Source organism: Emydura macquarii, unplaced genomic scaffold (assembly GCF_026122565.2).
Source record: "Emydura macquarii macquarii isolate MOO-44397 ecotype Brisbane River unplaced genomic scaffold, CSIRO-AGI_Emac_v2 contig_3390, whole genome shotgun sequence".
NCBI classification, from domain to species: domain Eukaryota; kingdom Metazoa; phylum Chordata; order Testudines; family Chelidae; genus Emydura; species Emydura macquarii.
Window position 1 is genome coordinate 7,406,121 of NW_027133527.1, and position 23,493 is coordinate 7,429,613.

A 23,493-nucleotide genomic window follows, 5' to 3' on the forward strand; every position below is an offset into this window, starting at 1 on the left:
TGAGCTTCTTGAACTTTGATTCCTCCTGTGAAATTCATTTGTCTTATAATAAAGTAAGATCCTTTAGGGACATATTAAGGATTTTGTGAACACCTGAGTTAGGGGTTTATTAACTTATGTAGAGCACTGAGAACTTTTATTTTGAATTAGTATTTCCAGAATGTTTGCACAAATTGAGGATTTTCTATTTCTAACTTAATGATATCTACATGATACCTTTTCATATGACTTTTTAAATTTATTCCTCTTATTCATGTAAGTTTTTCACCATGGTCAGTGGAAAGTTTCCATACTGAGAGTTTCTTCTAGTGATACCTATCAATTTTAGGTCTAGTTCCTTGCCCTAGAATTTTGATGTGTCCTATCTGTATGCTGTATCTCTACTCTGCCCTCTTTTATACATGGAGCTAATATGTTTTTCATCTTAATTAAGAAAAACACACTCACAAATCCTCACTCATTCTTAGTCATTAGACAGCTGTCCAGTGTTACAGATAGATGACACCTGCTTTGCTCCTGAACAGATCTCATATTATACAAGCTATCCCCTCAAAATAGCCTATTCTTCAAAACATAGAGCTTATGAGTTTTGCTGAAGTGCAAACCCATTTCCTGTGTTGCAGAAACCTGTCATTCCTTTCTTACGACATCACAAACACACCAAATGAAAAAAATTAAAATAATTTTAATTTCTACTCTTTTTTCTATTTTCTACTCTTAAAATCTAGAATCAATCGTTTCAATCCCCAAAACTCACTGGCCTCTTCAGTGTGTGATTTAGGATAGCAAGTAAAATCCATCCTTGGCCATTGATAGTTAATATAAGGGAGTGAATTTTAAGCATACTGCACAATTTTAACCACAAAGCAACTCATTAATGCTAATGGAAATTCTGTGGCTGCTTCTCTGACACTGCAGAAACTCCAGCCCATAATGGAAAACATCCATTTTATAACTGCTACTTAACCTTTAATGTAGCCTTGTGTGTAAATATGGATACTAGGGTGTTGCTTTTTTTATTAAGTGAATTTTAGAGCTAGTGAAAGATGCCAGATTAACATCACTGAACTGTCTTCTGTCACCCCAGATTAGCACAACCTGGACAGCTGCAGTGCAAATTCCCCTTCACATCACTATGCTAATATGTCTCCCCCTGACCCATTTATTCTTTTCTGCTAAGGCTGTCAGCAAGGGACCCAAATAGAGCTCATTACAATAGTAGTTCTTGTGATATGGACACGTATCCACTGGGAACTTGACTGAGACCAAAGCTTAGTGTTGCCAACCCTCACAATATTTGGTGTTTTTCTGAAAGACCCAGCTGCTGAAATGTAGGTTATTAGCTGAGAATCTCTGCTTCTATTTTTTGTTTTGTTTTGAAAATGTGACTACTAAGCATTCCTAATGTTGGAGGTAAATATTAGGAGGTAAATAAAAAGAACCACAACTGCATTATTTTTTTAAAAAACCCAAAAACCTCATGATTAAGTCAATCTCCTTAATTTAGGATCCTGACACTTGATTTTTGAATGCTTGAGGTTGGCAATACTCCACTAAGTGCACTAAACAGCCTTTGGACATTACCAAAGGGAGCGGGAAGTGCTGTGAGAGAGGAGAGCTCCGGACAGCTCTGTTATACAGGCAGAACAGCACTGGGGCCACCTGGAACAGCAAAGTGTTTGGTAACTGTCTGTGTAAAAGTGATAGTGGGCTGGGCAGCCATTTGCTTGAGGGTTGGCCCAAGGTGAAAGGTGCTTTGCCTAACATCACTTGTCCCATTAACATTGCAGCCCCTCTTTGTTCTTCTGGAAATGCAGTTGATTGCATTTTAATGTGAGTCTCAGAACATTCTTCCATATTTACAATAGATGAAGGGAAAAGGTGAGAGAAACTAATAATGTTTTGCATATTTAAGGATGGCAAGATTGGGTCCATCTTGATGAGGCGTTATGAATCCCTATGCAAATAGAGGGGAAAACAGGTTCTGATCACTTTTCTGTTCCTTCAGTATGTAAGATGCACAGAAATGTTACCCTGTACAGGATGGGTTTTGAATAGCCTGAATTCGCCTGTCTGCTGTGAGCTGGAGACAGGTAGCATCTGCTGTTCACTCAGTGTGGTAAACGTACAAAATCATAGCAGACTTCACTGTACTGAGTACAAAGTAATGAGGAAAAAGACTTCAGTGACAGTATTGCCTGCATATGTGTGGCCTCAGTACATGCAGGAATATAATATCAGAGGAAGACCCTTGGAACCATCTGTCAGAGAGGCAGTGTCTTGTCTGACTCAGTGAAAAGGCAGGCTATGTCAGTTTGTTTGAGGAGTTCAGCTCGCTGCACATTTTACCATAGAACCCACTGTGGGGAACATCCACTATCATTCATGCCTGATAGACCTGGCCAGAGAAAATAAATAGAGAATTCCAATACGGATCAAATAGCAACTGTCAGGCAGCTAGTCCCTCAGAGCCACACTTTCTGCAATAGTGTTGACAACAATTCTGTCCTGTTTACAGTAGCAATTAAACAGTCTCCAATCCTCATGGGAACCTGGTACTGACCACTCATGTCAGGCATGGCTCAATGTCCTACTTAGAGAATAAGAAACAGTCCCCTCAGCAATCTCCTGAAGGTAAGCGCTCTCCCAACTGCAGCTGAGCTAGTGACTTGTAAAGAATAATAAATCATCCTGCAAATTTCATCTTTCCAAATTTTCCAAGAGCAAATTAAAAAATTCTTGGGTGACTAATTCCCCACCTCATACATACATACATTCATGTCTTCAGCAAGCACTTCTTGCTTTCCTGCACAGGGGGGAGAGCAGGACATGGCCTACATTCCCAGTTCGTGCAGGACTGGTGAGAAGGCCTGACTGGGGGGAGCTGGTGAGAAACAGACTGCAAACTTTTTCGGTTATTTTTAATTCGACTTTTTTATCCCAGAGACATTAGGGAAAACGTCCGGCTGGAATGACCCCTCGGGCAGGTGGGGGCAGCATGGGGGGGGGTGAGTATTCGAGCTGAAGACTGGCCCTGAGCTTGTCCCTCAGCAGTGGATCTCTACGGGCCCCATCCCCGCAGGGTCTCGGCTTCGCCAGCACCGACAGAGTCGCCCCTCGGCCCCTGCGAGCCGGAGCATAGCAGGGAAACTGAGGCACGGAGCGCGGCAGTAGAACCAAGGCGTCCTGAGCGCCCTCACTCCGGGCGGGGGGAGGTGAGCCGGGGAGAGAACAGACCCGGGGAGAGGACAGGACAGGACAAGACAGCACAGAACAGAACAGAACAGGCCCGCCCGGCACCGACCCCCAGCTCCACGCCCGGGCGGACCTTACCTCGGCTGCCGGCGGAGGATGCGGGCGGCTCGGCTCGGCTCGGCTCTCGCAGGCTGAGGCGTTCCTGGTCCCTCTGGGCGCGGGCACGAGCGGGAGCGCGCGCGGGGCCGGGAGCGCGCGCCGGACTCCGGCGCTGATTCGGGGCGCGAGACACACCCACGCCTCAGACCGGTCCCCAACCTCCCCCCTCACACCCCTGCTATCCTCCCCCGACCCTCTCGGAGACCCGCCCCCCCTCGGACCCCAACCTCCTTCCCCGCCCCCCCGAGATCCCAACCCCCTCAGACCCCGCCCTCTCAGACCCCAACCTCCTCCCCCCCCCGAGATCCCAACCCCCTCCTCCCCTCAGACCCCAACCTCCTCCCCCCCCGAGATCCCAACCCCCTCCTCCCCTCAGACCCCGCCCCCTCGGACCCCAACCTCCTTCCCCCCCCCCCGAGATCCCAACCCCCTCCTCCCCTCAGACCCCAACCTCCTCCCCCCCCCCGAGATCCCAACCCCCTCCTCCCCTCAGACCCCGCCCCCTCGGACCCCAACCTCCTTCCCCCCCCCGAGATCCCAACCCCCTCCTCCCCTCAGACCCCAACCTCCTTCCCCCCCCCCGAGATCCCAACCCCCTCCTCCCCTCAGACCCCGCCCCCTCGGACCCCAACCTCCTTCCCCCGTCCCCCCCCCGAGATCCTAACCCCCTCCTCCCCTCAGACCCCGCCCCCTCGGACCCCAACCTCCTTCCCCCGCCCCCCCCCCGAGATCCCAACCCCCTCCTCCCCTCAGACCCCGCCCCCTCGGACCCCAACCTCCTTCCCTCGCGCCCCCCCCCCCCCACGAGACCGGAACCTTCTCGTAGATTCGACGCTGTCTCCTCACATCCCAACCTCTCCCCCCCCCCCCCCCCCGCAGACAGCTACCTTCTCCCCCTCAATTCCCGCCCCCGCATCTCACTCCCCAGAGCTCCAACCTCCTGCTCCGGTCCTCCACCTCTTCCGCACCCGTCAGATCCCAGCCTTCGCACAGCCTGCTCCCCCCTCACAGACCCCAGCCTCCCCCCTCCACACCGCTGCCTCTCCTGCTTTCCCTGCCTCAGTCTCCCCAGTTCCCCTCCCCCCTCGCACTCTGCACCCTCTCCTCCGCATCTCCCTTGCTCTCCTTTCCTCTGCATCCCCTTTTCCCATCAACCCTCGCCCCTTCCCCTCTGCAGCCGTGCTGAGCTCCTCAGTGCTGCCCCCAGCCTCCCGTGGCACCTTCCTGAGGTGGGTAGCACTTGGCCCTTGTTCCCGTATCACAGCTTCCCCCTGGGCACCAGCAAAGTAGTGAATGCACAGAAAGACCCTGGCCTGTGTGGGGACCGTGGGGAGGGCGTGGAGTCCATGCTCAGACCCTCCAGGCCCTGAGCTGCCAATATTTAGCAGTGACTCATGTACTGGTAGTGCCCTCTGATGATAACGTCTGAAGGTGATCATTGGGGACGGAGGCGGACTGCCAGTGACCAAAGGTGGGAGTCGGGAAAATGCCTAGCAGAAGTAATAGTGTGGGAGATGAGGAATGCCTACTGGTGGTTATACCGAAGGGAGGGAGATGGTTATGTTGACGTTGGGATGCCAGCACGTTTGACAGTCACAAGAAAACAAATGGGCTCCTAAAATAAAATCGATTAATCACAAAACTCACTGGTATCTCATGGAATTACAAGGAACCACAGTTGTGTTCAGTAGAAAGACCACTTTTTCTGTGGAAAGATATGTCAGCAGCCCTGGCTGCAAATAATTGTCAGCAAAGTGACTCCCATTCCAACTAACATTCCCCACCCAGACACATAACCAGTTCAGGGCAGACTCCTTCAGGCCAATGCCGCACTGCAGTGGAAAGGCAAGGAATGACAGGTGTTTTCACTGGGATGATAGGTCTTTTCTATGGAAACAGAGTTCATCGTATTTTCAATATTTCATCCAATGTGTAAGAGTTTGAATTTATATTTTGTTTTAAGTACTGGGCAGAATGGTTTATTAATTATATTGATTGTAAATCGGTTTGTTTTGCTGATAATTTCTCTTGCTTGTAAATATTTATGGTTATTGATTTTGGCTGGAAATGGAGACAAATATCCTTTTTTCTGAAAGAAGCTTCTATTATAACTCAGACTTTTTTCATTGCACATTGCAGCATCTCTAATTAAATAGTTTGTTAAGCTTCGTTTGTCTTGAAATTTACACTTTTTATTTTCTTAATGAATATTTGGGTGAATTACCATGTATGAAAAAGGATATTTTACCCTTTTTATTTTTATGGATATGATTGAATGGGAGATAATTTGATAATATGGGTTCAAGTCAAGATTATTCTTGGTAGCCACGCATCAAAATTCAGCCACAACCTCTGTATTGCACTGTGACAACATCCCTTTTTAAGGTGGTGAATGTACAGATTCCATGTCCCCACCTAATTCCAGTTCTAACCTCCCTCTTCCCAATCCATCAGACATTACTGTGATTGCGCTGCCATCCAATTTATGGTCCAGCAGCCAGAGTTGTTTTCAATGTGAGGTAGCTTGACCCATACCTCTTTCAGAAAACAACACATCTTAATTGAGGAGAGATTACAAAGCACCCTGAATCACCATCAGCAGCCAAAGTCTCTTGCCAGGGGAGTCTGTATGCATATCAGCAAATTTTTGGAGAAGCTTTCAAGATAAACTCAACAGTTTAATTCATAAGGAATACTACAGAACAGTTTAAAATGGGAAATGAAGAAGAAACCTGTATCCACTTGAAACTGCAAGAGGAGTTCAGGTAGGTAGAGTATTATTAGTGAGTTTGAGGACAATTCTTGCTCTGATTTACACCCAGTGCAATTCCATTGAGCACAGTGGAAATGCACAGAGTGTGTGAATCAACACAAGTTAGCCAGAACCAGACTTGATTGTGTGGTGTTCTGGTCTTGCTCCTTACATTCCTGTTCCCTTTATAGAGGCTGTCAGCTGATTATTCAAATGGAAAAAAACTGAGTTTAAACTTTGCTTAAGACCTATGATGCAAGGTGCAGCTCTGCTTTTAAAAGGTTAGGGTGGCGTTTCTTTTATTGTAATAAGGGGAGGACAGATTTGCTGTACTCTGTATTGCAGCCAGCTGTAGTTACAAAAATTGCAGATGAGATTATTTGTTTCTGAACTGGACCCTCATTATAATGGAAGCATGTTAGAAGTTAAGTTCAGTCTCACTAAAAGGGAGCAATGTTTTAGATGAGAAGCCAGTATGTATAAGCATAATAAATGCTTCTGAAGCCATGAAATACCCAAGGGTGTCATGTTTTCTTAGCCAAATGTTTGTCCTCCCACATCTCCAATCCCTATACTCTGCCTACTTCATCCTCCATAACATTGGCTTTGTATGACATAGCCTTGACAATGACTCTGCTGAAATTACCATCTCTGACTTCATTTCTTCTCACCTAAATTATTGCAGTTGCCTCCTTTTTGATGCTCCCAAGTTCCAGGTCAGCAGGCTCCAGCATGTGCAGAATGCTGCTGCGTTCTTGCCTTCTAAAGAACTATCACTACCTCAGACCCAGCCTGAAACACCTTCTTTGACTACTGATTCATTTCAGGATCCAGTTTAAAACTGCTCTTCTGAGAGGCCTCCATGGAATTGCCCTAGTTGAGTTCCAAAATCTTGTCTCTTTCTACTCCCTGCTGCCTCCACCCATCTTCCCACTGTCTCACTATTGGCAGTGTAAGACCCGTCAGCACTGTAGCTCCTGCTGTCTGGAACAGCCTTTTGCTGCCTCATTAACTCTCCATCTCATTTTAAATTTCATGTAGACATCTCTGTTTTTCTCTTGCCCATGCCTCTTAATGTCTGTCTCCCTCTGCTGCTACTCATGTAATTCTGTGAAACATATTGAAATACAGTTTGTATTAAATAAACTGTACCAAATAAAGCATTATGTCTATTGTAATGGGGAGGGATTTTCTTACCATGTTTTTATGAATTTTTAAAATATATTTTGCAGTTCTCTTCTACCTAGAGCTCAGGTGGCCCCCATCATGGAGCACTTTCCTTTTATGTCTTTTTTCCCCCCTTCAGAAAAAGTAAGGAGACTCTTTATAGAATGACTGAATCATAGCATTTGGAGATGGAAAAGTTCTATTACCCAAAGGTCACATGCTAGGGGCCTAGTCTGCTCACATTTAAATCAATGGGAGTTTTATCATTTCCTTTAACAGCAGGAGCAGGACCTGTTGTAATAATTGGGGCCTAGCAGGCCTGCTTTAATTGTTAGCCTAACTGGTGAAAAGTAGGTAAAGGGTCATGGATTGTCTTGCTGATCTGTTATATACAATTGTTTAAGAAAAGATGTAGGTAGGAGTCAGAAAGACTGAATTAATTTAAACAGAAAGGTTTTACTGATATCACACAAGGATTAAAACTGGTTATAACAAAGGAGAAGAATAATGGACCAAAATTGGTGCTATGAAAATTAGGCCTAATTGGTGGGTAAAATAATGAGAGGATGGACCATTCCACCCATTGCCTTTTCGAGGGCCCTTTAAAAGAGACAGAGAGAGAAAAAACCCCAGCTTTTTACCATCACCACAGCTGCAGCAGAAGGATTGTTGCCATAACACCAGACCTTGATACTCCAGTGAGGACACTTGACCATCATCCCTGCATCAGCAATGACCCAGCCTGATACATGTGAAATCCTGCTCTGTGTTCCCCTCGTGTGCTCCTTTCTGTCCCCCACTATCTTCCTCCTGTCATCTCTCTCTTGGCTTTTCACTTGATCCTGAAATCAACTGTATTTCACAGCACCAGCACAGAGAGATGAGACAGCCCGTTCAGCTCTGCTTGGTCTGAGAAGGAGCAATAAAGGAGAGGGACCTGACCAGACCACCCAGATGATGTCCCTAACCAGAGAGGTGAGCCAGGGTCCAGAGTGATGGCTGTCATGGCTGACCTGCCAGCCCAAAGCATCCATCCATGTCTGACTAGCTGCCCTGTGTCCTGAGAACATCAACAAAATCCGTATTTTCTCCATTATTAGTAGCCTATCTCTTCTCTCTCTTCTGTGTCTGTCTGGTTTGTCTCGAACAGGAAAGTGACTATCATTCCAGACTCAGAATTGAACAGAACTAACCCTTTCTTCCCCTCCAAAAAAGTCTGTTGACTGAGTAAGAAACTTTAACCAATATTCTCTTTCTTCAAAAAGGGACTCTGATAAGTTTTGATTGTTTGTTTTGCATAATTACTCAATTTCAGTTTCAATGCTCTTTGCCTCATTTTGATTCTTTTCCTTTTGTGTGTTTCACAATTTCAATCAATAAATTTCTAATCTTTTATATGAATTTCTTAATGTGTTTGCCATGATACTAAGCAGGTTGAGATCTCTGTTGACCAAACCCAAACCTTGTTTAAAACTGTTTAATATTGGGCAGTTTCAGTGTCATGTTAACATATTTGACTGTTTGGGCTCTTTATTCCATCTAAATTAATACAACAGGCCCCAGTCCATTTTTCTACACAGTTTCCTATAATAATTTTCCTGGTGCATTTTCCAGTATAATTTTAAATGTTCCAAATTTAGTTGGGGTTGGTCCTGCTTGGAGCAGGGGATTGGACTAGATGGTCTCCTGAGGTCCCTTCCAACCTGCATCTTCTATGATTCTATTATTCTAAATGATGGGACTTCTCATTATTTAAAAGTTTTAGCTTGAATATTGGCCCTTAGTTTGCTAATTCCCCCCAACCCCAATTTAATACAAATTGGATTTATCTTTCAACAAACAATATCCATACGGTGCATTAAAATTGGGCCTTCAACACGTATGAAGTAGCTTCAGCTGAGCTGTGCTAAAGGCTGTTTTTAGCAATAAATTTTATATGTCTGTTTTTTTACAGAAACTATATCTGTAATTCTGCTTGTGCAGCTGTGTTTACTATGAAGACTGCTGCCGGATTTGGTTTCTCTGTGAACATTTTGTACATTGTACATCTTTTAAGTGCACACTGCAGAAATGTTGATACTTAAATGTTGACGCTTAAAGCCAGGCATATGGGGCCTGCTCCTGAAAGATGATGAACACCTCTTATAAGGGAATAAATAACCTCTGCTTCCATTAATGTAAACAGCAACAAAACCCTTTCATTCACAAACAACAAAATATAAGGGTATCTGGGAAAGCCAGAGGAAAAACTCTTTAATGAGCAAGATACTTTTATGATTACTGCTGAAGGTGGAAGGCAAGCTTTTATACAGTGCTTACCTGCTATGCAGTGTTTTGAATTTCTAGGGCTAAATCTTGCAAGGTGCTGAGCACTTTGGCCCTTAATTAGCAAAGCATTCAAGCATGTGCATAGTCCTGTTAGCATTGTTAGGACTATTTGTGTGACTAAAATTAAGCATGTGCTTAAATGTTATGCTGGATCAGGGCCAGAGTGGTCAGCATCCTGCAGGATTGAGCCCCTGAAGTGCTGTACAAATGTTAACTAATTGTAGCTTCTCGTATTACTTTTGGGCATTTTGAGTCTGATTCTGTGAAATGAGAAGCACCTCTGACTCCTTATAACAGTATAATTAATCAGCATTTGTAAAGCAACTTGGAAATGCAAAGCCCTGCACAAGGACTAATCACTGCATAAAATCTTGCTTCCCATTGTGAGAGGTAATCCTAGAATTTCCTTGTTCAGTTCAAGAGTTTCTCAGACTTTTCCAGATGTCATTATATTTTGTTTGGGAACAAAAGGGTTTTTTAATCTCAAATTGCACAAATGCACCCCCTGCCCCAATGTCAGAAAAGGAATGCAGGATTGTGTTTAAACAATGCTTTCAAATGAAGCTAGAATGAACAGGTTTGATGGTGAAGACCAGGACTTATTCAGTTTCTGACCAATTCCTGTCAAAATAATTGCCCTCTGATTACTATAAACTCCTCTTGAGAACAATATCTATTAACTACACACTGGCAGTTCTAATAATCAAAACAGAACAGGTTACACTTACTCAGTATGGAAAATCAGTTGAGAAGCCAGACAAACAGATTGACCTTGAATCTGACTTTACCTTTGTATTGTATCCTTCACTTACTTCACCAGAAAGGTGCTTATTCCATAAGCAAAAGCCTCCTGTCAAAAATACAGCTGAAGAACACACTGTAAATCTTCTGCAAGCACAATGAGCAAATACCGTAATGCACCACACTGTAATTGCATAACTACATGTATTATGCTACTATGATGTACTGTAGTCAGTGGTTAAATGCAGCTAAGAAATGTGATACATAAAACAGATTAGCGTTGAAATTGACTATTTTATTTTTCTAATCTGTAGAATATCCAAAATATCAACTGGTCCTTAAATTTACCTGGTGGACATAAAAACAATTTTTACATTGATCATGGTTTTTCACAGCTGTTTTTATAGGTGCAGGACAGGAACTTTAACTCAGTGACTTTTTTGTTGCTTATAAGACAAGATGCTCAGTGTGAAAGAAGCAGACATTGTTATATTTTCCCTCCTTTTTGTACTGACAAGGTTCAGAAGACAAAATTCTTTGAAACCAAACAATGTTGGTGCCTGGTTTGCTTGAACAGGAAGTTTATTCCAACTGTTTGGGGTAAAAGTCTAAGTCTGCCATTTGAGGGGTCTATTTGCCCTTTAATCACATTTACACTACCAAAAATGACTATATTAGAGCATCTGATTACAACATGGTAGTACCAAACATGGGTTAAAATATTTGGTTTTATATTGTAGTTGGGAATGAATTCTGTTTTAATTATATTCCTGAGCTATATTATTTCAACCTTGGTAAAGTTCAACATGGCTTGGTCCCGTCTACTTTAATCACAATGGGGAACTACTGTATTGCAAACTGTTCCCCCATCATGGTAATTTCTACAGAGTAGAATCTTGCTTACCAAGAAATCCCATTAGCTGTTAGGGGCAGTTTCTAATTCCAGATCACTTTTTAAATTGAGATTTTATTGAATATGAAACAATATATATAGAATAAGCCTTGCAAATTTCTAGTTGCTACAAATGCAGGGCAAATAATTTGTTTAGGTGGGTAAATAAAACATAATTTGTTTATTCACTATCATAAATGATCATGGTAGAAGATATGTGAGTAGATATTCTGTCTAGGTTAGTAAATGTTCATGGTAATTTTGCAAATTCATATAACAATGAAAGAAACCAATATCCAGCACTCTGATACAAATAGAAACAGATGCTGAGGATCAGCTTTTAGACCTATGAAGGTAATAGTATAATATTCATGTGTGCAATCATCATGGCAGCATAGTCATTTACTGTGATTGCATGCACATATATAGTAACTGCAGCTGTAAAATACACATACATTTTTGTCTGTGCAATCTTAAAAATGTTGACCCTTAGTTATTTATTATTCATAAAATAGTATATTTAAACTGAGAATACATGTTGCAGATAGAGGTTTCATGCAATTGAGATTTCATTGAGATTCAGCACAAAATCCATTGTGCCAGCTTTGCCTTTGGCAAACTGTCCTGCTGGAGGTTGAATAACCATGACATCAGAGCACACACTAGACTTTTAGTTTGTAAAGCGGTGATAATTCCAACTCTCTTCTACGGATGTGAGACTTGGGTGACCTATAGAAAACATCTGAAAAACCTGGAACAGCAGCACCAGCACTTTCTCTAGAAGATTCTCAACATAAAGTGAGACTATTGCTGTACTAATGTCAGTGTCCTCACGGAGGCCAACATCTTCAGGGTTGAGGCCCTGATTATCCAGCACCAGCTGAGGTGGAGCGGGCACTGCGTGTGCATACCTAATGCACTCCTACCAAAACAATTGCTGTATGCCCAACTCACCAACTGAGAAAGGAAACGGAGAGGCGAAAAGAAATGCTTCAAAGACACCTTCAAGACAAACATCAAGAAATGCAGCATTGACATCACCCACTGGGAGACAGTAGCCTAAGATAGGGCTAAATGGCAAAGACTTGTCAAAGAAGAATTGACCATATTTTAGGAAAATCACCTCGCCCTGGTCACAGAAAAAATGCCAGAAAAGAAATGATAGACAATTGTCATGCAGTAATCGTGGCCCGGCCCAACCCTACCTTCCAATACCTCCTGCAACGTCTGCCAACAAGTTTGTGGCTCAAGGATCGGACTCCTCAGTCACCAAAGGACCTTATAAAATAAAGCCAGTTAAAGAGATCATCCTCGACTGAAGGGATCACTGATAACATGTGGCAGATAGCGGTTTCATGCAATGTTCTGCCAAATTTGACATCCCCAGGCTCCTGGCGGAGCTAACTTGAGAGTCAATTAGTTGTCCTGAGTAATAAGCTGCCTGGTATGCTTCATCACAGTGAAGTGAGGGAATGGTGCAGATTTATTTTACATTGACTTATCCCGACTTATATTTGCTAAAACAGAGTCATTCCCAGTGGAACTGGCTAAATCTGAACTATTTCTCTTGAATAATTAAAGGTGTACAGCCACCTGAAATATAGTGTATTTTTTAAAAATGATTTAAATGTCGTTTCAGATCCACACATGTCCCTGAGTCTCCTTCCCAATTTTTGTGCAATTATATTTTTATTAAAGTCTTCCACTCTTCCGCTTCTCTATGAAACACCTGTGGAAACAACAGGAGAAAATGGCCAACTGTAGAAGGAAACAATTAAATTAACTAAAAACAAAGTGCAGTCAAATGGTCAAAGTAAACTGAAAAAATAGAGACGATCCTAAAGTTATTTGCAACAAAAGCAGGGTTTAAAAATATATATACAAGTAATTTTTAAGTTGACTGTGTCCCTTTTAACTGTTAAGTCTGAGGGCTAGGTCTTTACCTTGCCATGACCTGTCCCTGCATAGCACTTTTGATTTCTGTGTAAATATTAAAACTTATGACAGTGAGAAATAAGAAATAATAGACTGATGGGCAGGTCTACACTAGAAGCGCTACATCATTGCAGCTGCACCGACACAGCTGTGCCTGTGTTGCGCGTTTGGTGAAGATAGTGTATGCCAACGGGAGAGCGCTTTCCCATTGGCATAATTACTCCACCTCCGTGAGAGGCTCTCCCGCCAACATAGCGCTGGTGGTTAGGTCGCTGTAACTTGCGTTGTTCAGGAGAGTGTCTTTTTCACACCACTGAGTGACGGAAGTTAGATCAACTTAAGTGGCAGTGTACACCTGCCCTAAGAAAGAAAAAATGGTTAATGACATTGTCCATGTATTAGATTGAAAGTTAAAATTGTTAAAATCAAATGATAGATTCAGTGCTAAAAATAAATATTATTGGAATTTAGGTTTTTGTTTATCCATCCATTCAATACCCCTGCTATAATCTCTGGATGTGTGAACAATAACCATTTTCAACACACACACAATTTCTAGGGATATGATGTTTTAGACAATGAAAGCTTTGCTGAATCTTTTTAACGCAACAAAAAACACAAATGGCTTCTCAGCTTGGTTCTGTGGGGATTTGTCTGGCTAATTATATATGTGAGATCACTTTTGAGTAATCCTGATCTCATTAGGAAACTGCCTACTTGATAAAACCCTTCTTTTAAAGGGACACATTCGTTTTGTTTGACCTAATATTTACATTTTGTAAACACAATATTTTCATAAAACCTAAGATCAATACATGTGTTTTCACAATATTAAAAAAAATCCACTGAACAAAATTGTTTTTGTACAAACATTCTCCTGCTGTGTTTTTAACCCAAGTATTGTAGCACTGAGTGAACAAGGTAAAGTAGACTATATACCAAATTAAAACTGATTTAATTGATTGTCATCATCCAAGATGAGAAATGCCAGAAGGAAACGAGGAGTCGTGATTGGATTTCAAAATTATTTCACTTTTATTTAAGGTTTTATTAGTACCATTGGTAAAGAAATTTGTTTGTTTACAATGTATAATTGTTATGATGATATTGTCCCTTTAACTAGTATTCCTGATTTTAGGCTAGGAACCCATTTCTGTTGTCCATCCACAATACTCAGCACACACTTGCTGATGGTTTAATGGTGATGAGCTAAGGATCTTCTTGCTGTGTTCAGGATCTCTCAATGATGCAGCCACTTTGCCAGCTTTGGTTGGTCTTCCTTCTGGTATATCTTGGGTGCTGAGATGCAGGCTCACATTGCCTCATGACAGTGGTGTAATGGTGAAAAAAGAAGTGGATAAACTAACAAACTGAATTCCATATTCCCCATCTAAGAAGTGGGTAACTTCCATATTTCCCAAATGAGAAGTCATGTTTACCCTCAACTGCACTACTGCTTCATGATTCTTGGCAGGACTGCTTGAGAGGGATGGAAGTGAAGGTCTTCCAGGTTGTCCAGAATGCAGATGAGAATCCAGGAAGTAAATGAAGTCAGGAGGCTCTTGCCTAAATATCAATATAGTTCATTTTTATGAATAAACTCTGAGCAATAGGCCTGCCACACTTAGGAGCCTAAACATTGCAATTTCAGCCAAGATCAGTGATTTTATGAGGGAAACCACAGTTAAATTAGCTGATTTTAGCCCTCTGCGAAGACAAAGTGACTCTTGTTTTGTATTCAGTTTTGTGGTTTGTTTAGTCTGTGTTTTCTTTTCTTTAGGCCAAATTCTGCCCTTCAGCATGTATGGTTTGAAGTTCCATTGCTGTGACACTTGATAAACCTCAGTTCCAGAACTATGCATCTGACTTTCCAGTTCCACTATCATCAATATATAGCATGCTCATTACACCAGTATAATCACTGGTCTCTAAGAGACCTGGATGATTGCACAAGTCTGCCTATTTCCTAGGTGTGGTCTAATCAGTAGAGCAGGGGACAAAGAGTTCTATTTTTCAGGGTTCTATTCCTGGCTCTGTTACTGACTCTCTGTATGACCTGAGGTTACTGCACCTCTCGGTATTTAGGGTTCTCCAGGTGGGGTTAATGATCCTGATGCAACAGGAGTCTTATGAGGCTTAATTAATGAATGTTTGTAAAGTGCTTTGAGACCCTGGAATGAAAGGGGCAAAGTATATTATTGTTATTGTTTATCTGGTTCCTGATGGTGCATTTTAAGATTGATATCCCATCTAAACAACAGAATCCTTTCCTTAGGTAACATCATCCTATTCGAACCCCAAATTATACTATTTTATAACCCTTTAGCTTTAAGCACACACCACAAATACTCAAACATTTAAACAAATTAAATTGCTCTTTAATCCAGGCAGCAAGCCCTGTGTGCTGAGAATAAGTCATTCTCATGGTGGCTTCCTGGCTGGTCCACCCTTCCATTTACAGGAAACTCTCCAGCTGAACAGTAACAGAAAAGAAACATGCAGCCTTGTGTCACATTACTCAGCATTTATGGTGAAGTGCTGCAGTCAATAAAGAAAGCAGACACATTTCTAACACTTGGTGCTATCCAAATAAATCAGGCTTCTCCTGTTCTTATACAAAACTAAAACAGCCTGTTTTACTACTTTAATTGCTTGGTTTATCAGATTCATTTTCAGACATAGTTGTGACTAAATAAAATAATATATATAGCAATTTAAGACATGACCAGTAAAATCCCAGTCAAGGGACTCTGAGCATTTAGACAGCCTGCCAAGTAATGTTACTGATCATCCTATAGAAAACACCTTTAACTAGCCTGTGTTTGCCTTACAAGGTCTATCAGTAACATGAACACAATTTTTGTTTTACAAAAGACTGAGGAATATAAAGAAAGTGGCATGCAGTTTAGTGCAAGTTCCCATGGTGAGCAGCCTTTCCTGCCAGATATAAGTGGGAAACTGGACCAGGCAATACATTCTTCATTCAAATAATCATTTTCCAAGTCCTGTGCTGATTGCAGCCATCTTGCTGAAGAGTGATATCATTTATGATACTAGTAGGCTGAGAGCCTCCAAAGGTCATGTACCGCTTTCCTGTTATGCTCTGTTTTTTACTGGCAAAGAAAAGGGTCTTTGGAGATATTAAAGTGCAACTCAGATTTACAAAGGATCTCTCTCTCTCTCTCCTTACCAACCAACCAACCACCCACAAGGGGGACTGCTAATAAGATGTACAATACCTAGGCAGCACTAACTTAGCCATACCCTTTCAGTGACCATTGATAGAGTTAATAATCTTAATAATAATCTTAATCTTAATAATTACCTTGAAAAACTCTAAACTGTGTCTTTGTAATGCCAAAATTATTTCACAAATTTAAAAAAATAAACTTTTGAAGTAAAACTTTGCAGATTTGGCCTCAACCAGAAAAGAGTAAAATAAGAAGAAATGGCTTAGGTCCTTGTCAGAGAGACTTTCTTCATTTCTATGTAAACTTCTTTGCATGGTCCTTACAAAGCTAACTACCTCCTCCAGAAAGGGGAAGATATGGTGGGCTAAATCCATCCCTTGTGTACCTTGCTATATATATATAGCATGAAGATTAATAACTAATGTAGCTTTTCTCTTAACTAGTGTCACTGTAAATGCATGTGTAGATGTGCTGCAAAACTAATAGACTGCACAGCAAAGAAATTCCATAGGCAGAGTGCCGGAAGAGCAGGTAGATCATTTGTTATTGTTGTGATTTTTTTTCCCAACAGCTTTTCACAGTACTACTTCATTACCAACAGTCATCACTGGAAAATAGTTTTACACATTTACTTTTTCTTCTAAAAGAGTTTATTGTAAAAATAATCTGCTTGATGTTACTTCATCTTTCTCTAAATACTCATGGCTCAAATCATATCCTTAGTTATGGGTACATAGGGTGCCCAGGTGTAACTGAGGGCAGTTCTATGTGCTATTTGAGGTATGGGCATCTGAAAATCCCCCATAGCCAGCACTTTATTTATCTCAGTTTCTGAGGAGTGAAGTCAGATACTTTGTGGCTGCTGAATTTTTCAGCATGAGGAAGACTTTGAAGGATCACTGATTGTGGCTGTCCTAATGACAGGAACACACTGTACTTTTTGCATTAGTTATGTAGACTTTGCTGAGAAGCTCTTTATTTTTAGCATGATATTGTAGCATTATTGCATATGAAAAATGGTATGATTCATTATGACTCAGTGACTTGTAACTTAAGCAGGCTTTGGCTGTGATGCACCAAAAGCTAAGGTGAAGCTCACTAGTATATCTTATCCCGTGATGATAACAGTTTCCAGTGAAACCATAATGTCCTTTTAATATACTGGGAACGCATATATGTGTTATTGTATGTGAAGGGAACATGGGGGGAGAGACCTGCTTTGGTAGAAAGAAAAGAGACAGCAGAAACAAGTGGCAATACAGCCATGCGGCACCTTACTTCATGTGAGGCTTGAGGAAACTTTCTAGAGTTTAATTTTAGATGGGTTCCCACTCCTTCAGTTTTGTTCTGAGTCTGTTCAAATACAAAGTTCAAAGCTACACTCAACTAAGGAAGGGCACTTTATGACATTTCAGTGGATTTGTGTTCAGTCTGACTCTGGGACAGACTGCATGTGTGACTTCTGACAAGTACCTTTTTCTCTCTGTGCCTCATTTCTTCATCTGTAAAATGGAGGAAATAATACTTTCCTATTCTCAGAGCTGTTGTGAAAATACATCTATATATACTGGGGAGGTGCCCAGATACTATGTTGATGGGGTCATATAAGTATTTATTTAGATAGATATTTTGCCTTGTTTTCAAAATAATAAATCCCTAGTGTTTGATCAAAATTCAGCCCAGGTTTATTTGAACAGTTTAGAGATACCGATGACCTTTTAAAAGATGATCCTGTGCCAAATTTTGTTTTTTGTTATAAAACGTTTGCACAGTTCAGTGTAGCAGCCTCAGCCACTAAATCAGAAACTGACTAACACAAAGGATACCGTTTTGCTTCCTTTGAAGTTAAGGAGAATGTTGTCATTACTTCAGTGAGAGTGGGAGCAGGAGCAGGGACACTATATAAAAAAACAAAACAAAGCCCAATATGCCTCACCACTATGGTGAAACCTGTCCAGTAAACTAAGACTTGGGGTAATGCCCACTACATAGTGTCATGCCAGTAATGCTATTGAAATAGGAGCTGCAGGAAATATTCCGAATACATGGAATTCTGGGCTATATGTATCCATATAATGAGTGATTGGACAGGTATGGAAATTGCTACATAGTCAAACACAGAATGACAATCATAGTTCCTTTGAACTCCTTTAGGAAAGCAAAAACAAACAAACGAAACGTGGTATGTTTGACCAAAAGCCCAGAAACTAATTTTGCCAGTAATAAGTAATAAAATATATGTATTGCAGTGTTGTTGTAGCCATGTTGGTGCCAGGAAATGAAAGAGAGAGAAGGTAGGTGAGGTAATATCTTTTATTGGACCAACTTCTGTTGGTAGAAGGTACAAGCTTTAGAGCTACACCTCAAGAAGAGCTCTGTGTAGCTGGAAAGCTTGTATGTATATGTATGTATCCACAATAGTTTTTCTCTCTCCATTTTGGTTTATTTCTTGAAGAAATGGACTTCACTGTTTTCAAAGTCTTTGTTGTTTCTGGCATGCAATGCACACCTGGTAATTTTGGCTAGTATCTAATATCCTCTTGAACATCCTATGCTATGGATATTAGGCATTTAAAATGCTTTTCATTATGTAATGTCATAAGTCCCTGGGAAGCAGACTTGGCCCCTGATCCAGCAAAGCAATTAAATATTTGTTTCGTGTTAAGCAAATTCCTAAGTGTTTGTAGGATCAGGGCCTTGGAGCTGGGTCCAGTTTTCCGAAGGATATGGCATATGTTACTGAAGTCTGGTAAATCAAAGCTTCACAAGACGTTACAGGAGTCCAGCTGTAACTGATATGAAGACAATGCAGCCAGGGAAGGAGTTGGCATTCTGTTTTGTATTTATCTGGTGTAGTTTCATTATTGCATAACAAAAGAATGATGTGTTTCTCTTGTCATGAGCCAGACAGGTCTAGTTGTTAGGAGCTGGCTATTGTACTGTTTGTGACCAGAAAAAAGAACAGCTCCTCACTATTTTACCAAACAGTCTTTTGGTTCAGTATTTGGGGAATAGTTTCATAGATCCTGGTTTCAGAAACCTGAATTATAAGCCTGTCTTTCATATGAGATGTCAAACCAAGGTGGTCCTATTTGTTGTCTTGATAGATCCCATGGCAGAGTAACTATTCTTATTTTTTATTAATATTATGAGAATGCCCACAAGTCTTAGAAGATGTTGTACAAATACACATGAAGTCATGATCACTCCTCTGGAAACCTTGCAACCTAGAAAGGGTGCTAACCCAGTTTGCTGACCAAGTTATATTTTATATTTACTCTACTTAAATCAAACTCTGCAATTTCAACAGGAAAAGACATTCTTCACTTCTCATTCCAAAATCTGTGTGCTGTTAAAAAGCTGCTGCACTCCACCTCAGGAGTAGCTGCTTTTCAGTGGTGGATGAAATGAACACTGTGTATAGTTTTCTATACCCGTTTAAAGTTATAAAGTACTGCAAAATCCCTTGTCGTGAAAGATGCTAGTTAAATATGACATTATCACTATAAATAATAGCTCTTCTTTTGTATTTGACACCCAAAGGACTCACACTGCTTTACGGCATTAATTTATTAAGCTGTGTGTTACCTCATTTGAGGTAGAGAAGTATTGATTTCAGCGGGAACAGGATTTTGCCTGTCATATCCATTATACAGATGGATAAATTGAGGGGGAGAGAGAGAGAAAATGATGTGCTCTTGGTCGCACAATGAATTTTTGGCAAAAACCCATGAATCTAGAATGTCTCTCCTGCTAAAACATGTGTCTCCTCCATGTTTTTATATATTAATTTATTTTTGTAAGTGACAAAAGTTCTTTTGTGTTGGTTAAAGATCCACAAGTGACATTCATTCTAACATGCCTGTCAAAGGCAACTCTGCTGCTGCTGCCGGTTTTTAAAAGGACTAGATAAGATTATGGCCATTGTTAACATTTACAAGGATGGACGCTAAAAGACAGTGAGCCCAGTCCCCGTCCCAAGGTGTACATGATATGCCACAAATCAATAGCAAAACTCCGAGTGACTTCTACCGGAGCATGACTGGGTCCAGTGTTATACAAAGAACATGCACTTCAGAGTATGAACTGATCGCCTGCAAGAGTAGCAAGTCATTGTTTTATTGGGTATTTTTCTTCCTCTGAATCAGCAGGGATAGGCCACTACAAGAGGGAGCATACAGGACCAAAGGATTATAAATCTCATACATTCCTTAACCTACCAGTCCCTCACAGAGCATTTTTTATTTATATGATATTTGTCACTTTAAAAATCTTCTTAATTGATCACTTAAGACAAATGGGTGAAGGTACCAAAGGTGCGTGTTCTGCTAATTAGGAGAGTATTCTTCCTTAGACAGTGAGCTCTGTGACACAAGGATGGTATTTGCCTGGGTGAGTGGTGTTTAGCACTTTGCACATGGGGAGCACTACCTGAATATGAATAAATATCAAGTAGAAAGAGAGGATCTCATGAGCACAATTAGATTGGTCACAATCTAACAGGGGAAAATAACTATTGGCTTCAGGATACTATGTGGCTTTCTGGAGACTGTAGGTTTGCATATTCTTTCACTTTGAGCTAGACATTTCCCCAGGCCATGCAGCTAGAGAGGTCCTCTACTGCTAGCAGCTGTTCTCTCATTAATCCACAGCAGAGGAGGGTTGATGCTGTCTGCTTTTTAAATCATTCCGGTTGTTAGAATTGTAGATGCTGTGCTTAGAGCTCAGTATATGCAAAAAGGATTTTCATTCCATGTAATAACAACACCCCATTACTCTCTAAAGTAGTAAAGTATGCTTAATTAGAGGTTTGCTTTTATAGCAGTCTGAAAAAGTTTCAGATATTTTCTTACAGAACAAAATGTTTTGAATTCACAGCCCATTTGGGAGCAAACAGCATGATTCTTCCTAGGAATTCAGAGGCTCCCAACATGTCCATAACAACCATTATAGAATGAAATATTCTTCATAAAATCTTCCAAAACTGCCTCCAAAACTGGACTAAATACTCCAACAAATATAAAGGAGACAGCCAAATGTTAAAATGAAGAAATGAGTTTTCCAACATTTTGATAGACAGCTCCAGCTATCGGCAGAGAGGAAACAAAGCTTGGGCCTACCTTAAAATTTGACTTTCCAGGTACACAAAATATTTAATAACAATAAGTAGAATCAGCCATCACTAATGTTAGCAGCTCAAAGCAGCTTACAAGAAACTGATGCAACAGAGCTGGTCATGTTTATTACAGTAAACAAATTAAAAATTTAAAAAGCACCATGTGTCAAGTATATGTACTGTGATTTCATTATCATACTATTCTTTGTATAATTAAGTTGCATTGAAACTAAAGGCAATTATAATCACTAAGTCTATGTCTACACTAGAGAGCTTACAACAGCACAGCTGTATCGATGCAGCTACACTGCTGTAAGTTCTCTCATGTAGCCGCTCTATGCCGACAGGAGAGAGCTCGCCCATTTACATAATTAAACCATCCCCAATGAGTGTGGTAGCTATGTTGGTGGGAGAGGCTCTTCTGCCAGCATAGTGCTGTCCACATCGGTGCTTCTGTCAGTGTAATTTATATCACTTAGGGGTATGTTTTTTCACATCCCTGAGTGATACAAGTTATACTGACAAAAGTGATAGTGTAGACATAGCCTAAGATAAAAAATGCACATGTTCCAGTAATGTGAAAACCACGGGATGTCCAGAAAGAAATAAGGTCACAAGGCAGCAGCTGCATTTACCAGCCTGCATTTACCAGCCTAAACAAGATGTGGCCATTGAAAATCAACAACTTAAAGATCAAACTATGAATCTTAAACTCAAATCTTATTTCCATCTTAACATATGGATGTGAAAGAGGGAAGTCCACCAAAGGTACAGGCAGATGTGTAATGCCTTCAAAAGCAATTGCCTTAGAAAATTTCTAGGTATTAAACTGAATTATTTTATAACAAATACCACCATTTGTTAGAGAGTTCAGCAACCTCTTATCTATGATGTTATCCAGAAGAGAAGATGAAAATATTTGAGATGTATGAAGAATGAAGCAGGTGCGTCCATTTGGGCAACTGGAGAAACAGCCAAAAGGAGCCCACCGAAAGAATCCCTTCATCACACAGCACTCAGAGAGGGAAAATTTACGGGGCTTAACAACAGAGAGGACATACAAAGAGCAGCCCAGGACAGACAGGAGTGACGGATCCTTGTCCATGCCCAAAGCAATGTCTGATGGCATGGGAATGATTCCGATTCAGGGGATAAGAAAGGGATTCCCCTTTGGGTTTATCACAGCAGTGAAATGGAAAGGGAAAACGAGACCACCTTGTTAAAATGTAAGTTACACGCTCACAAGGATACTGTATACAATGCCGCCAACACACAATATCTGTGGATTCTATTTGATCTGATAATGAATATTTCTCCTTCCTTGATATTTTTCCACATGGAGAAAGAGGAGGAGTGACAGACAAAGTCCAACCTACAAGCCATGATTCCTTCAGCCAGGGAGGGATCAAATGGTTTCCATACCAGGCATAATGACCACAGCACTATTATGTTTGCTGGGTAACTTTCTCCCATAAGGAGGTGAGGAACATGTGTGCTTACACTTGTTCTTGACAGAAAGATTGAGAAACTTCCTCATTAGGTTTGAATTTAGATGTTGCTTGCTGTTACTATTCCCACATACAAATCTGACCGTGAAAGGTTAATGGGAATTGGTCATCCAAGATGCTTGGGGCTTGTCTACATTTAAAACACTACAGCTGTGCTGCTGCAGTGCTCCAGTGTAGACACTACCTACACTGATGGGAAAGATTCTCCCGTCGGCATAGGTAATCCACTTCCCTGAGAGGTGGTAGCTAGGTTGATAAAAGAATCCTTTCATCTACCTAATGCTGGCTACACTGGGGGTTAGATCAGCTTAACTACACCACTCGGGGGTGTGGATTTTTCACTGACTGGTGTATTAAACTGACCTAATTTTCTGGTGTGGACAAGATCTTAGACAACTCTGAAAATTTCAGCCTAAATAGACAAGATGAATAAAAGACAGGAAAAAGGAAGTCACCACTACATAACCCATTTTGTAGCAAATCATTTGACCAGATCTAGAGGAGACCAA

The 23,493-nt window shown here is 41.2% G+C and overlaps 1 protein-coding gene across 1 annotated transcript in view; it reads right to left on the reverse strand.

The window, feature by feature from the left end:
* SCNN1B (sodium channel epithelial 1 subunit beta) overlaps positions 1–3,490 on the reverse strand; it is a 37,675-nt gene extending 34,185 nt beyond the window's left edge. The window contains exon 1 of the mRNA XM_067534226.1: positions 3,334–3,490. The gene's annotated coding sequence lies outside the window, so the exon portion shown is untranslated. The remainder of the gene's footprint in view (positions 1–3,333) is intronic.
* Between the last annotated feature and the right edge of the window lie 20,003 nt (positions 3,491–23,493).